The sequence below is a fragment of the Ranitomeya imitator genome, chromosome 6 (genome assembly GCF_032444005.1).
Source record: "Ranitomeya imitator isolate aRanImi1 chromosome 6, aRanImi1.pri, whole genome shotgun sequence".
Taxonomy (NCBI): Eukaryota; Metazoa; Chordata; class Amphibia; order Anura; family Dendrobatidae; genus Ranitomeya; species Ranitomeya imitator.
The window spans coordinates 331,635,850-331,652,917 of NC_091287.1; the positions used below are offsets into that span (position 1 = coordinate 331,635,850).

Sequence of the window (17,068 nt, forward strand, 5' to 3'; positions counted from 1 at the left end):
TGATAATTTAATCACCTGCACAGAATGATTCCATCACCTGTGCAATACTAAGGAAATCCTGAAAACATGACCTGTTTGCAGCCCTCGAGGATTGCAGTTTGACACCTCTGCTCTGGAAGATAGGAAGCCAGTGAAGGAGTTGGCATAGGGGAGAGGCTGGGGAATAGCGAGGAGACCGGTAGATTAATCGGGCAGCAGAGTGTAGGATGGATTGGAGTGGTGCCAGAGTACTAGAGGGGAGGCCAGAGAGTAGGAGGTTGCAGTAGTCAAGGCGGCAGATGATAAGGTCATGCTATAGTGTTTTTGTGGTTTCGTTGTCAAGGAATGCACGGATCAGTTTGACACGGCAGGAGAAGGCAAGGGCTTGGATATGTGGCTTAAAAGAGAGGGCAGAGTCGAGGATCACCCCGAGGCACCGAGCATGCGGGACTGGGGAAAGTGAGCAGCAATTGACATTGATGGATAGGTCTAGTGGAGTGGTAGAGTGAGATGGGGGAAAGATGGTGAATTCTGTTTTGTCCATGTTCAGTTTTAGAAAGCGAGCCGAAAAGAAGGCCGAGATAGCAGACAGGCAGTCAGTGTGGGATTTTGGTGAGTAAGGAGGTGAGGTCAGGTCCGGATAGGTAGATCTGCATGTCATCGGTGTAGAGATGATACGGAAAACCGTGGGATTCTATGAGCTGTCCCAGGCCGAAGGTGTAGATGGAGAAGAGTAGGGGTCCCAGAACTGAGCCTTCAGGGACACCGACAGACAAGGGGCGAGGTGAGGAGGTTGTGTGGGCGAGGGAGACACTGAAAGTTCGGTCTGTTAGATATGACAAGGTCTAGGATAGGGCCAAGTCTGTGATGACAAGTGATGATAGAATCTGTAGCAGGAGGGAATGGTCCACAGTGTGAAAGGCAGAAGACAGGTCCAGGAGAAGGAGGACAGAGTAGTGTCGCTTGCCCTTGACGGTTAGTAGGTCATTGGTGACTTTAGTCAGGGCAGTTTCAGTTGAGTGATGGGGTCGGAAGCCAGATTGTAACCGATCAAAGAGGGAGCAGGAGGAGAGATGGGAGGACAGTTCAAGATGGACATGCTGTTCCAGTAGTTTTGAGGCATAAGGGAGAAGAGATATCGGGCGATAGCTAGACACAGAGGATAGGTCGAGGGAGGGCTTTTTGAGGATGGGTGTGATCTTGGCATGTTTGAAGGATGAAGGGAAGACACCAGTTGTGAGTGAAAGGTTGAAGAGGTATGTTAGGGTTGGGATGAAGACTGTGGTGAGGTTAGGGATGAGGTGGGACAGGAGCGGATCAAGCGTGCAAGTGGTGAGATGTGATCTAGACAGGAGGGTGGAGAGCTGATCTTCTGTCATGGTGCAGAAGCTGGTTTTGGAGGAACAGGGTTGAGCAGCTAAGGGGGGCATTGGGCGCTGCGGGCCAAATCTTTCTGATCTAATCGATCTTCTGTTTAAAGAAAGAGGCAAAGTCTTCAGAAATGAGGGGGGAGGGAGGAGGTGCTGGGGGACGGAGTAGAGAATTGAAAGTGTTGAAAAGCTGTTTAGAGTTGTGAGACAGGGAGGATATGAGAGATGAGAAATAAGTTTGTTTTGCGTTAGTGAGTGTGGACTTGAAGCTGGCGAGGGACTGCTTGTATGCGATGAAGTGCTTGGCAGAGTGGGATCTCTTCCATCTACGCTCAGCAACCCTGGAAGCCCATCTCAGTTCTTTTATCAGACAGGTCAGCCAGGGCTGTCTGTTGATTGTACAAGTTTTGCTATGCATGAGGGGGGGTGGCCGAATCAAGTGTAGCTGTTATTGTGGTGCTATAAAAAGTGGCAGCAGCATCTGTGTAATGAAGGGAAGCTATGTCTGTAAGAGGGAGAAGGGACTCAGACAGTGATTGGAAATTGAGGTGTTTGAGATTTCTGTGAGGGTGAGTTTGTGGAGTGGGGGTTGTGCAGTAGGAGAGGAGAGGTAAGAGAATGTCAGTAGGTTGTGGTCAGACAGGGGGAGGGGTAAGTTAGAGAGATTAGTAAGGGAACAGAATCTGGTAAAGATAAGGTCTAGTGTGTGACCATCTTTGTAAGTGGCCCCAGAAGACCATTGAGTGAGGCCGGAGGAGGCAGTAAGCAATAAAAGTTTAGAGGCAGCTAAGGTGGAAGTGTCAATGGGGATATTGAAGTCACCCATGATGATAATGGGGATGTCAGCAGAGAGGAAATGAAGTAGCCAGGTGGTGAAGTGGTCAAGAAAGGTGGAGATGGCTAGTTCTGGGGGCGGTAGATGACAGCCAGCTGGAGGTTGGAGGGGGAATAAATGCGGACGGAGTAAACCTCAAACGAGGGAAGAGTAGCAGAGGATGGTAGTGGGATTGGAGTAAAGGAGCAGGTGGTGGACAGGAGCAAGCCAACTCCTCCACCATATTTGTTGCTGGGGTGAGGGGTGTAAGAAAGGTGGATCCGCCATAGGAAAGTGCAGCTAGAGAGGCTGAGTCAGAGGGGGTGAGCCAGGTTTCGGTGATGCAGAGGAAGGAGAGTTTGTTAGTAATGAAGAGATCATGGATAAATGGCAGTTTGTTGCAGATAGAGCGTGCGTTCCATAGTGCTCCAGGTAGGGGGAGTGGGAGCTGGATGAATGGATATGAGGTTATCATGGTTGGGAAAACGTATAGAGGATCATGGCAGGGGGTTAGAAATGAGTGTGGGGATGTGTTGAGGAGGGCCAGGATTTGGGGATACCTCACCAGTGATGAGGAGTAGCAGACATAGCGTTAGAAGGTGGGAGCAGGATAGGACATGACGGGGCCGTGTGTCTGGAGAAAGAGGATTGTATGTGGAAGAACTGCTGTGAGGAGGAGGAGGAGAGATGGCTGGGGAGGATGGAGGGTGAAATTACTAATTCCTTACTAGGTGGGGGGGATTACAGGAGGTAGGGAAAAATAGAGTAGCATAGGTGTGAAAGAGAAAAGAAACCGAAACATAATAGTGGTTTGATATTCCGTTACCTTACAGTGAAATTCCAGTCCAGTAGGCGTTTCTTATCTGGTAGCCACTGGACAAGGGTCCTGCAAATCTTTTTGCTGAACTCTAATATTAATTATATTTTTTTATTAATTGTGACAGCCATTGCATTGCAATGTGCCACAATACCAATCAGGGATTGTCCTTGAATTTTGAATGTAAAGGCAATGAACACCTTTCCAGCCAATAATTATTTATCTTTTCTTTTCCAAGACATCTAAAATGTAAAAATGAATTAATATTGCAAATAGTTTTAATTACATTTTTGCTACCTTTTTGTATGTTCTCCTCCTATACATTTTAAATGTGTCTCCATGGTAACAGACTAAAAACAAACACTTTGTAGTCTGATCCTGTGGCCATATCGCTATAAATGTGTCTTCCTAACAAAGCTTCTATAGATTAGCAAGAAGAAGAAGGCAGATAAAAGGCGGGATGGCTATAGGATTAAGGTACACAGTGATGGCTTGTCATCTATTACCATGGAGGCACAGAATGGTAAGGGATTCTTGAAGAATAAGACCAAAGTTTTCAATGCAGTGAGTTGCAGTGAAAGATATTTGTAGAAGTTGTACATAGTTTTCACTCCACGATACTTTTGGAAAGCATATTTTAGAAGTTTTTCCATTGGCCGACTCCACAGTGAGCGAGGATGAGGGCAGGCATTATCTCATACGGGGAGTTTTATGAATTGTGCCCTCCACACCCCTTTTAACTGCAGTCAATAATGTCCTTAGTCCAATAATTAATAAAAAGACATAGCAAAGATGTGATCGTCAGCTTTTACCTTGGTAGATGTGGCGAGCTTCCAGGGCCTGTCTTACATTTCACTGAGGCTCGGTTGTAAAAGCTGATGAAGTGTGAAATGAAAATGTGTATCACATTTCTAAGCATCATTTTATGCTCTTGCTGCACTGAAATGTTTGGGGCTACAAAAAATCAAGGCCTGGCTTTAACATATGGAAGAAAGACTGTTTGCTCAGCCATGTAATTTCCTGATTGTTTCTTGGAGAATTTTTCCCCTTATTTTACAATACATGGTAAACAAATGTTAACAATGACGGGAGGGAAGTTACAGATAACATTACAGTTATCGCTGTAAATGTCACGGCTGCTCTACTTTTATAGGCTTTGGCAGACAGTAAAAGGGAAGACCTGAGATGAGCAATATGCCTGCTGAATACATACATAGGCGGCATCTTTACGGGAGGAATATGCTGCACATTGAGGTCACTCAGGGGACAGTGCGGCTTTTCTTTCTTTCGGCTCAGAATTGCTGTTCTTTGAACAACGTTATAACTCTCCTCTGTACAATATTTAAGCAATTATTGTAAAAATGATCCATTTATTTATAGGCCAACTTTTTTCTCAGCACATTTGCTTTCTATGGCAGAACATATTTGCATCGGGCTCCACCATGTGCCCGCGCCCCATGTTCCAGCATGTGCCCTCTCATTGGGCTCCACCATGTGTCTGCAGAATGGGCACCATCATGTGCCCGTTCCCCGGGCTCCAACATGTGCCTGTGCCCCGGGCTCCACCATGTGCCTGTGCCCCGGGCTCCACCATGTGCCCATGCCCAGGGCTCCACCATGTGCTCTTTCCCCGGGGCTCCACCATGTGCTCCTGCCCCGGGCTCCACCATGTGCCCCTGCCGCGGGCTCCACCATGTGTCCCTGCCCCGGGCTCCACCATGTGCCCCTGCCCCGGGCTCCACCATGTGCCCCTGCCCCGGGCTCCACCATGTGCCCCTGCCCCGGGCTCCACCATGTGCCCCTGCCCCGGGCTCCACCATGTGCCCCTGCCCCGGGCTCCACCATGTGCCCCTGCCCCGGGCTCCACCATGTGCCCCTGCCCCGGGCTCCACCATGTGCCCCTGCCCCGGGCTCCACCATGTGCCCCTGCCCCGGGCTCCACCATGTGCCCCTGCCTCGGGCTTCACCATTTGCCCCTGCCCTGGGCTCCACCATGTGCGCGTGCATCGGGCTCCACCATGTGCCCATGCCCCACCATGTGCCTTCACATCGGGCACCATCATGTTCCTGTGCCCCGGGCTTTACCGTGTGCCTGTGCCCCGGGCTCGACCGTGTGCCTGTGCCCCGGGCTCTACCGTGTGCCTGTGCCCCGGGCTCTACCGTGTGCCTGTGCCCCGAGCTCTACCATATGCCTGTGCCCCGGGCTCCACTATGTGCCTGTGCTCCGAGCTCTACCATGTGCCTGTGCCCCGGGCTCCACTATGTGCCTATGTGCCTGTGCCCCACTATGTGCCTGTGCCCCGGGCTCCACTATGTGCCTATGTGCCTGTGCCCCACTATGTGTCTGTGCCCCGGGCTCCACTATGTGCCTGTGCCCCAAGCTCTACCATGTGCCTGTGCCCCAAGCTCTACCATGTGCCTGTGCCCCGGGCTCCACTATCTGCCTGTGCCCCGAGCCACACTATGTGCCTGTGCCCCGGGCTCCACTATGTGCCTGTGCCCCGGGCTCCACTATGTGCCTGTGCCCCACTATGTGTCTGTGCCCCGGGCTCCACTATGTGCCTGTGCCCCGGGCTCCACTATGTGCCTGTGCCCCGAGCTCTACCATGTGCCTGTGCCCCGGGCTCCTCTATCTGCCTGTGCCCCGAGCCACACTATGTGCCTGTGCCCCGGGCTCCACTATGTGCCTGTGCCCCGGGCTCCACCATGTGCCTGTGCCCCACTATGTGTCTGTGCCCCGGGCTCCACTATGTGCCTGTGCCCCGAGCTCTACCATATGCCTGTGCCCCGGGCTCCACTATCTGCCTGTGCCCCGAGCCACACTATGTGCCTGTGCCCCGGGCTCCACTATGTGCCTGTGCCCCGGGCTCCACTATCTGCCTGTGCCCCGAGCCACACTATGTGGCTGTGCCCCGGGCTCCACTATGTGCCTGTGCCCTGGGCTCCACTATGTGCCTGTGCCCCACTATGTGTCTGTGCCCCGGGCTCCACTATGTGCCTGTGCCCCGGGCTCCACTATGTGCCTGTGCCCCACTATGTGTCTGTGCCCCGGGCTCCACTATGTGCCTGTGCCCCGAGCTCTACCATGTGCCTGTGCCCCGGGCTCCTCTATCTGCCTGTGCCGCGAGCCACACTATGTGCCTGTGCCCCGGGCTCCACTATGTGCCTGTGCCCCGGGCTCCACTATGTGCCTGTGCCCCACTATGTGTCTGTGCCCTGGGCTCCACTATGTGCCTGTGCCCCGAGCTCTACCATGTGCCTGTGCCCCGGGCTCCACTATCTGCCTGTGCCCCGGGCTCCACTATCTGCCTGTGCCCCGAGCCACACTATGTGCCTGTGCCCCGGGCTCCACTATGTGCCTGTGCCCCGGGCTCCACTATGTGCCTGTGCCCCGGGCTCCACTATCTGCCTGTGCCCCGAGCCACACTATGTGCCTGTGCCCCGGGCTCCACTATGTGCCTGTGCCCCGGGCTCCACTATGTGCCTGTGCCCCACTATGTGTCTGTGCCCCGGGCTCCACTATGTGCCTGTGCCCCGGGCTCCACTATGTGTCTGTGCCCCGGGCTCCACTATGTGCCTGTGCCCCGAGCTCTACCATGTGCCTGTGCCCCGGGCTCCTCTATCTGCCTGTGCCCCGAGCCACACTATGTGCCTGTGCCCCGGGCTCCACTATGTGCCTGTGCCCCGGGCTCCACTATGTGCCTGTGCCCCACTATGTGTCTGTGCCCTGGGCTCCACTATGTGTCTGTGCCCCGAGCTCTACCATGTGCCTGTGCCCCGGGCTCCACTATCTGCCTGTGCCCCGAGCCACACTATGTGCCTGTGCCCCGGGCTCCACTATGTGCCTGTGCCCCGGGCTCCACTATGTGCCTGTGCCCCACTATGTGTCTGTGCCCCGGGCTCCACTATGTGCCTGTGCCCCGAGCTCTACCATGTGCCTGTGCCCCGGGCTCCACTATCTGCCTGTGCCCCGAGCCACACTATGTGCCTGTGCCCCGAGCCACACTATGTGCCTGTGCCCCGGGCTCCACTATCTGCCTGTGCCCCGAGCCACACTATGTGCCTGTGCCCCGAGCCACACTATGTGCCTGTGCCCCGGGCTCCACTATGTGCTATACACTTATGAGTAGGGCTCTGCTTCTAGGTCTGCACAATTACATTCAGATGTAGAAAAATGTGACATTGATCACACATTGTATTTTTGCAGCTTTTTTTCAGCCTTCTTTATGCAATTTAAAAGCTGCCTTTTACAGTACCAGGAAAAGCTCTGAGTTTTCAGAAATCACATACACACTTGTTTTTTTATTTTCTGACTGAACTGGAATGTCAGTTTTTTCAGCATTTTTGGCAGAGTTTTTGCCCCCATAGAAAACGATGAGAAAGTAAAAAAGCACTGTATTTTTTGTTGAATTAAACAAACTTTATTAAACATGTACTGTAAACAAACTGTACATGTAATCTGTGCTCAAAAGGCCCATTTTTCAGAGTTTTTGTACCTTTTTTGCAGAGTTTGTACTTCCAAAAGAGCAGGTTTCTGCTGTAGAAAAAGGGCATCAAAACCGCTGCATCTGAACATAGCTTTAGTATGGAAAGATTGGATTACCTGGAGTCTAAGGCTATGTGCACACGTTCAGGTTTTTTCGCATTATTTTTGCGTTTTTTCGCGCTAAATACGCTATAAAAACTCATTAAAAACGCATACATTATGCGTTCTATCATTTAGAATGCATTCTGCATGTTTTGTGCACATGGATGTGTTTTTTTTCCGCGAAAAAAACGCATCGCGGTAAAAAAATGAGCATGTTCATTATTTTTGCGGATTTTCTGCGTTTTTACCGCAATTCTATGCATTTGGGGAAAAAACGCACCAAAAAGCGTGAAAAACGCGGTAAAATCGCGGTTAAAATGCATGCGGATTTCTGGCAGAAATGTCCGGTTTTTGTTAGGAAAATTTCTGCCAGAAATCCTGACGTGTGCACATAGCCTAAGGCTATGTTTACACATTCAGGATTTCTCCAGAATTTTCCTGAGCAAAACCGGACATTTTCTGCAGGAAATCCGCATGCTTTTTTTCGCATTTTTATTGCGTTTTTATCGAGTTTCCTGAACGTGTGCACACAGCCTAAAGGTGGAAATGCATATTAATCCTTATTTAGATGTCATGTATTTGTTTTATCAGTGGTTTTTATGGTTATAGCACAGACATCATGCTTTCCCCTGTACCCGAAGTCCGCTGCCTCGGAGTAACCTTCGACTCTGCCCTGTCCTTCAAACCACACATCCAAGCTCTTTCCACCTCCTGTCGCCTCCAGCTCAAAAATATCTCCAGGATCCGTCCTTTCCTCAACCCCCAATCTACTAAAATGCTTGTGCACGCCCTCATCATTTCCCGCCTTGACTACTGCAACATCCTTTTCTGTGGCCTCCCTGCTAACACCCTTGCACCTCTCCAGTCCATCCTTAACTCTGCTGCCCGACTAATCCATCTCTCTCCTCGCTACTCCTCCGCTTCCCCCCTCTGCAAATCTCTTCACTGGCTCCCATTCCCTCAGCGTATCCAGTTCAAATTGCTAATACTGACCTACAAAGCCATCCACAACCTGTCTCCTCCATATATCTCTGAACTAATCTCTCGATATCTTCCCTCACGTGATCTCCGGTCCTCCCAAGACCTCCTTCTCTCCTCCACACTTATTCGCTCCTCATCCAATCGCCTCCAAGACTTCTCCCGAATATCCCCCATCCTCTGGAACTCTCTGCCCCAACACGTCCGACTATCAACCACAGTCGGATCCTTCAGACGGAACCTGAAAACTCATCTCTTCAGGAAAGCCTACAGCCTGCACTGACACGGCTGCTGCCTCATCACTATCGAAGCTACCGCCTCACCAACACCGGAGCTACCGCCTCACCAACACCGGAGCTACCGCCTCACCAACACCGGAGCTACCGCCTCACCAACACCGGAGCTCCTGCAACCCTCAACCTACTGTCTCCTTCCCCATAATCCTGTAGAATGTAAGCCCGCAAGGGCAGGGTCCTCGCCCCTCTGTATCAGTCCGTCATTGTTAGTTTGTTTACTGTATGTGATATTTGTAACTTGTATGTAACCCCTTCTCATGTACAGCACCATGGAATCAATGGTGCTATATAAATAAATAATAATAATAATAATACCCAGTATAGTCTGTTGCTGTTGTCATGTTTGAGTTTTTTGTTGGATCAAATGATGCCTCCCCAAAAAGCAGACATGTTAATTTTCTTTATGAGAGTCATGGATCAAAATTACCCATACAAGAGTATGGGTCCATTAAAAATCCGTTGTCGGACTGGGGTTCCAAGGGCCACCAGTAACCAACTCCAGGGCCCCACTTTCCAGCTACAGGCAAATGTGGCATTATTATCAATCACGTATTTATATAGCAATGAACTGGGTAGATTGGTAAATGAATAAGATGCTGCCTGTGTCTGTACATAGTGATTCACATATGCAGTACAGACCAAAAGTTTGCATCTCTGAGAACTCCTTCAAGATTGTTGGAAGGCCATTCCCGGTGACTACCTCTTGAAGCTCATCAAGAGAATGCCAAGAGTGTGCAAAGCAGTCATCAAAGCAAAAGCTGGCTACGTTGAAGAACCTAGAATATAAGACATATTTTCAGTTGTTTCACACTTTTTTGTTAAGTATATAATTCCACATGTGTTAATTCATAGTTTTGATGCATTCAGTATGAATGTACAATTTTCATAGTCATGAAAAAAATACAGAAAAATCTTTAAATGAGAAGGTGTGTCCAAACTCTTGGTCTGTACTGTATAATGCCAAGTACTGCTCATATAAGAGGGTGGTGGCGCACTCCTGCACAGGGGCCCACCGGAGGATTCTCCTGTTCTCCCGTGGGCCAATCCAAGCCTGTCATCTGTGTTCAGTCAGTGTGCTGCCTGATTATAACACTGTAATGCAGGGGTCCCCAACTCCAGGCCTCGAGGGCCGCCAACAGTGCAGGTTTTCAGGATTTCTTTAGTATTGCATCGGTGGTAATGTGATCATCTGCACAGGTGATGATTCCAACCCCTGTGCAATACTAAGGAAATCCTGAAAACTTGCACTGTTGGCGGCCCTCGAGGCCTGGAGTTGGGGACCACTGCTGTAATGGGTAAGAGAAGCTTTGCATCTTATTTATTCAGATGAGAAAATCACTAACGAAACACTGATGGTAAAAACTGACCCACGGACCAAACACTGAGGATCAAATCAAAAGCACAGATTAAAATCAGACCGTTCTTTGTGCACCAGTAAAATGACGGACTTCTGAACGGAGGCCTCACTCGCGTCTGCTCAACCAACTGACCGTCTAATGTCTGACATGTTTGTCCATTCATTCAGCTTATGATGGGGGGATATCGAGAATGAAGCCGTAGCCTCAATAGTGAATCTGTAGCAATGTGAAGTCTTCACACTGATTTGTTCTATTTACTTTCTGTTGCCAATAATTGGTCAATGGGGTTAAACTGGGAAAGCTAAGGTGCGCATTATAACCGTGAGCGTTCGTTTTTCTCACAGGAACATTTCACATTTATAATCACCTGTTAAACGATGTTTGCCAGCTAATATGAGATCAGCACGATGTACGGGCTGAGACCCTGATTCAAGTAGTATGTCATTTACTGAGCTACTTGCTATAGTGTTGATAAAATGACTTTTTATCAAGAGGAGATTATCACTAGAGGACAAGTAAACCTGTTTCCATGTAGTCCTCCACATTTATGAGCTCTTTATAACTACCATTGATTGTCAGCTTTCTGCCTATGCACAGTGTATGCAGAAATCTGCCAAACAGTGGTGTGGGGGTTATACAGAGCTCAGACTTAAGAGAACTGGTAGATCTGCAGCAGATAATACAGTGATTTTATCAAAGCTACAGCAAGCAGCCTAGTAAGTGACACATTGCTTGAATCCGAGTCTCGGTCCCTATTTCAGGGTAGCAAAGCCTGATAGATTCTCACTAACTGTATTAACCCTTCTAACCTGTTCAGTGTTATTAATGACCATTGAGCAGTGTAACGTACTGCTAGCCCCGCCACCTCTCATTATTCACACGTAATCTTTTTATTATAATTTTCCGCCCTTCAGTAAACATCTCTTAAAGACATTTTCTAATGGGAATAATTTTTTCCTTCCTATAATAGCGTCACTCTTCTCCATGGGCTGCGTCTGGTATAAAAGCTTATCCCCACTGAGCACTGGCACAAGCTCTGGAAAGAGAGCAGACCCTTTTCTCTTATCCTGGACAACCCCTTTAACCTTTGCAGTACAATATGTTAATGAGGGAGCCTCTCCTCGGAATTGAACGCTCTGCCTCTATTTCTGTGCCAGAGTTGTAAATGGTGAGCAGCGGCACGCTTGGCTATAGGTTGGTGCCAGATTGCTGCTAAATGAAACATATGGTCCAGGTCTCAGGTGAGGGACCCCGACTGCACTCATGACTTAAGGGGAGGCAAGGCATTTCGTAATAATTAGTAAAACATGGGAACCCGCTCTAAGCAGGCAGGTGGAGGTTTCGGGAGCTAAGTTTCTGTACATATTCACGCCGGAGAGCAAAGTAGTTAGTTATCAGTAAATAGATTTGTAAGACGTGCTCAAGCGTTAGACAGGCAGCAGAGATCGCCTAATGGTTTTCCAATGTTTCTGCTGCTAGGCCAGAAATTCCCCAGCCGCTATTAAATCCATTCAATGGCTTGGGTAATGTTAAGAGGAAAGCTAGAGTCATATACTCCGAGGTGTCTTGGCACCGTCTTCTGTAGTGCTTCACCGAGGAAGAAATAAAACACTCAACACGGTCTTAACACTTACAAGCAACTTAACCCGTTGAGTGTTTGATTCTTTGATGTCTGGTCGGTTTGTGTCAAGTAGATGACCACTGTTTGGAAGTATTCCCATTGCCGCGACTGACCAGTTTGTATGATGTTCCTGACTGATACGTTCTGTTTTCCGGTTACTTTGTATCCACATGTTTTATATTTCATTGTTGTCAAATTTGAACATGATACACTATTAAATCTAGGAAGTGTAACATTTAAAGGGGTGGTCTGAAACTAAAATTTATTTCCATCCTAAATGCCTATCTATTTAATATCATAATCTAAACTATTTTCTAATATACTTTAATTTAAAAGCCCCTACCATTCCCTTACTAGGCTATTTTTTTTTTTACTTCTTTCTCTTTGATGACATTCCCCATTTTATCCCAGAGCATGCTGGGATAGTCATGCAAATCATCATCAGAGGCAGGGGCTGCGGTCACTGCCATAACCTCTGATCCCTCCCTGAAACAGAGCATCATCTGTGACCTCCATTTAGGAGGCTGGGCTAGTCCATACTCTACTGAGCATGCGTCGGTTGGTAATTCCAATGCATGCACAGTGACAGTGCACTCGCTCGCCAACTCTGATGAGAAGTTACATACCGACTAGAGAGCACACTGTCAGTGCGCAATGTAAGAAGATTCCCTGGCATGCAGGAAAAGCAGAGACTTGTCACTTGCAGGGGTGGCACTGACATGTGTTGTTTGAATATCATTAACATGTCTATCGATTCTGTGATTTCCATAAATCCATGACTTTTCCTTCTTTGTGTTGATTGTTAATGTTGAGGCATGTATATAAGAAATTCAGGCACAACCATCCCCCTATCCCACAATATCAGAAATCATGTACTTGGCCAGGATTCCCCATATACAACCTATGCTACTAACCTGTTATAGCCTAATAGCGTGGTCAGTCATGTACATCACTTCTTTTATTGCCGAGGTGGCAATTAACTACATATGTAATGCAAGTAAAGGCCATAAGATCTAGGAACTGTTTAATAAACTAAAGTATGTTACACTAGATGGTGGCGCGATTCTAACGCATCAGGTATTCTAGAATATGCATGTCCACGTAGTATATTGCCCAACCACGTAGTATATTGCCCAGTCACGTAGTATATTGCCCAGTCACGTAGTATATTGCCCAGTCACGTAGTATATTGCCAAGCCACATAGTATATTGCCCAGTCACGTAGTATATTGCCCAGCCACGTAGTATATTGCCCAGTCACGTAGTATATTGCCCAGCCACGTACTATATTGCCCAGCCACATAGTATATTGCCCAGTCACGTACTATATTGCCCAGTCACGTACTATATTGCCCAGCCACATAGTATATTGCCCAGCCACATAGTATATTGCCCAGCCATGTAGTATATTGCCCAGTCACGTAGTATATTGTCCAGTCACCTAATATATATTGCACAGCCCGCGAAGTATATTGCCCAGCCCACGTAGTATATTGCACAGCCCGCGTAGTATATTGCCCAGCCCACGTAGTATATAGCAATGTGGGTATCATATCCCTGTTTAAAAAAAAATAATTAAAATAAAAAATAGTTATATACTCAACTTCCGTTGGCCCCTGGATCCAGGAAGCGTTTACCGACGCCCCTCGCGCGCTCCGGTCTCAAGAGTGCATTGCGGTCTCGCGAGATGATGACGTAGCGGTCTCGTGTGACCGCTACATCATCATCTCGCGAGATCGCAATGCATGGACCGGTCACCGGAGCGTCGCGAGGAGCGTGAAAGGCGCCGGAATGTGAGTATATGATGATTTTTTTAATTTTTTTTTATTATTTTTAACATTAGATCTTTTTAGAATTGGTGCTGCATAAGGAGCATCAATAGTAAAAAAGTTGGTCACACAGGGTTAATAGCAGCGTTAATGGAGTGCGTTACACCGCGGCATAATGCGGTCCATTAGCGCTGCCATTAACCCTGTGTTAGCGGTGACTGGATGGGAGTATGGAGCGGGCACTGACTGCGGGGAGGATGGAGCGGCCATGTTGCCGCCGGACTGCGCTCGTTGCTGATTGGTCGTGGCAATGGTCATGGGCGTTTTGCCACGACCAATCAGCGACTTGGATTTCCATGACAGACAGAAGCCGCGACCAATGAATATCCGTGACAGAAAGACAGACAGAAAGACAGACAGACGGAAGTGACCCTTAGACAATTATATAGTAGATATGTAGGGTTCATGTTCTCTGTGTTTGTTTTCGACTTTCTCTCCCTACAAACTGTGGACCTGTATTAAGCACAACCTGTGCACTTGCTTGAAATGTCTCTTTAGGTCACTACTTGTATTCTCCATGGAAAGCTGTTTTGGAGCGTCGTATCTTACATCCCTGGGTGTCTCTTTACTTACTGCTGTAAATGGTTAAATACATTTGCAATCAGTTGTCACCATTTCTCTTGTCAGTAGGGGGAGTGAGCACTGATTGGACAGTTTGTACGGACACACCTCCTTAATAAGGAGAGTGGTAACACCCTGTTGTCAGTTTATTGCTGCATTTCCAGGACATGCCAAAATATGCTCCAGAAATCTTATATTAAAGGAAATATAAGTAATTACTAAGAGCAGGTAAGGCCGGAGATTTCCTAGGCTCGCTGTAATCAGCATTGATACAAGGCTAAGGACTAGTTTTTCTCATTTCCCATATGACCTAGTCATGGATAGTGTTGTGGCATCTCCATGCTTGTAAACCTCTGCTATACGTTCAGCTATATGACGATATTTACTGGTACACTGTCATGCAAGTAAGGCCGTTACCAGGAAAACGATGCCAGACGATCCGGCTCGGTTAATGCTGTGCTTTGTGCTCCCATGACTAAGAGTCTGCAGACAACCTCCTGGTCCGCTTTCATCCTTCCTATACGTGGACATTTTACTGCTTTCTGATTGTTACTTCTGTGTGAATGGACAGTCATAACCGGGAGGCCATGATTCATGTGTCCAGTGACAGAGCTTGTAAATGTGTTCTATTCCAGGAGGCGTCCATAAAATATCCTTCACATGGCTGCATAGATGACGGCTGACTGTGAGGGGTTCCCATAATACTGTAGAGTTTCCCTCAGAGTTACAGTATGGCACGCTACCATTTCCCAAGGCTAGATCATGTATGTACTGCTTGGTATCTATACCCAGTGCTATGCCATGGTCATATGAAGAGTGCAATAGAGCTGATTAGTTGGGAGATACGTTAGCCAATATTTGACACACGGCAATGACTCGATAGCAATGTGGCTGCTCATAATTATGGCAGATGTCAACTTTACTGACACATTAGTTCTTCTATTCATAATTTCTGGACTAATTATTCCAATATTACTATTTGAAGATGCCTCGTTAATAGATTTAGAGGGAACCTGTCAACGCAAAAACGCTATGGACCTGTAGTCATGGGCTTACTCTTCATGTTAATCACATTATTAACCTGCCCGGCACCCGCACTTACTCGAACGCTGCAGGGATAAAACTTTATTCTCCTTGGTAGTGTCCCAGTTTCAGTTACAGCATCGGCGCAGGTTCAGTCATTGCTTCGAGTATACTGAGCGGCGGCTGTAACCGTGCCACCCGACCCTCACTGACACTGGCTCTGCATTGGGGCTGGCTGTCAGTCAGGGCTGGTGGTGCGGTTACAGTCGCCGCTCTGTATACTCAGAACAGTGACTGAACCCACACCAACGCCGCTCCTGTGACCGAAACCGAATGCTAACAGGGAGAATAAAGTACATTTTTCAATGCAGCATTTGGATATGTGCAGGCGCCAGGCAGATTAGTATGAACCTGCAGATTAAGCCCATATAGTGCCTTGCGAAAGTATTCGGCTCACTGGAACTTTTCAACCTTTTCCCACATATCATGCTTCAAACATAAAGATACCAAATGTAACTTTTTGGTGAAGAATCAACAGCAGGTGGAACGCAATTGTGAAGTTGAACGAAATTTATTGGTTATTTTACATTTTTGTGGAAATTCAAAAACTGAAAAGTGGGGCGTGCAATATTATTCGGCCCCTTTACTTTCAGTGCTGCAAACTCACTCCAGAAGTTCATTGTGGATCTCTGAATGATCCAATGTTGTCCTAAATGCCTAATGATGATAAATGTAATCAACCTGTGTGTAATCAAGTCTCCGTATAAATGCGCCTGCTCTGTGAGGGCAGTCCCACACGTCCAGATAATTCCGGTACCGGAAAAAATCGGTACCGGAATTATCCGTGTCCGTGTGGCCCTGCGTTTCTGTGGCACATCAGTGTGGCACACGTGCGGCACACGTGTGCCCACTGGGTACCACACGCACCGTGCTGGAGACAGCGCTAAAGTTTAGCGCTGTCCCCTGCATCGTGCTGAAACCGCGATTCATATCTTCTGTGCAGCAGCGTTTGCTGCAGAGAAGATATGAACAATCCTTTTATTTTAAGTTTATCGTGTATAAAATATAGGTCATTTACAGTCATGAATATGCGGCTCCACCCCTATGGGAGGTGGAGCCGCATATTCATGACTGTAATCGGCGGCCCCACGTGACCGCATACAGTAGAAGGTGCGGCCAAGACAGGAAGCAGCGACAGCCAACGAGGGAGCTGGGTGAGTATTTTCAGAACAGCGGGGAGGCGCACAGGGGGTGGGGACATGGACCTTTAATTTATACACAATAAACTTAAAAAAGAAAAAAAAGGATTATTCATATCTTCTCTGCAGCAAACGCTGCTGCACAGAAGATATGAATCGCAGTTTCAGCACCATGTGGGGGGACAGCGCTTACTGGAGCGCTGTCTCCTGCATGGCACACGGACTGCACACGGACAACGTCCGTGTGCGGTACTGTTTTACACGGACCCATTGACTTTAATGGGTCCATGTAATACGTGCGCTCCCACGAACACTGACAAGTCTCCGTGTTTGGCACACGGAGACACGGTCCGCAAAAAATCAATGACATCTGCACAGATGCATTGATTTTAATGCGTCTACGTGTGTCAGTGGCTCCGGTACGTGAGGAAACTGTCACCTCACGTACCGAGCCACTGACGTGTTAAACTGGCCTGATAGTCTCAGGGTTCTGTTGAAGCACAGAGAGCATCATGAAGACCAAGGAACACAACAGGCAGGTCCGTGATACTGTTGTGAAGACATTTAAAGCCGGATTTGGATACAAAATGATTTCCAAAACTTTAAACATCCCAATGAGCACTGTGCAAGCGATC

General features: G+C 48.1%; 1 protein-coding gene across 1 annotated transcript in view; it reads left to right on the forward strand.

The window, feature by feature from the left end:
* CDKAL1 (CDK5 regulatory subunit associated protein 1 like 1) overlaps window positions 1-17,068 on the forward strand; it is a 1,139,765-nt gene that overhangs the window by 1,053,628 nt on the left and 69,069 nt on the right. The gene's annotated exons all lie outside the window — the stretch shown is intronic.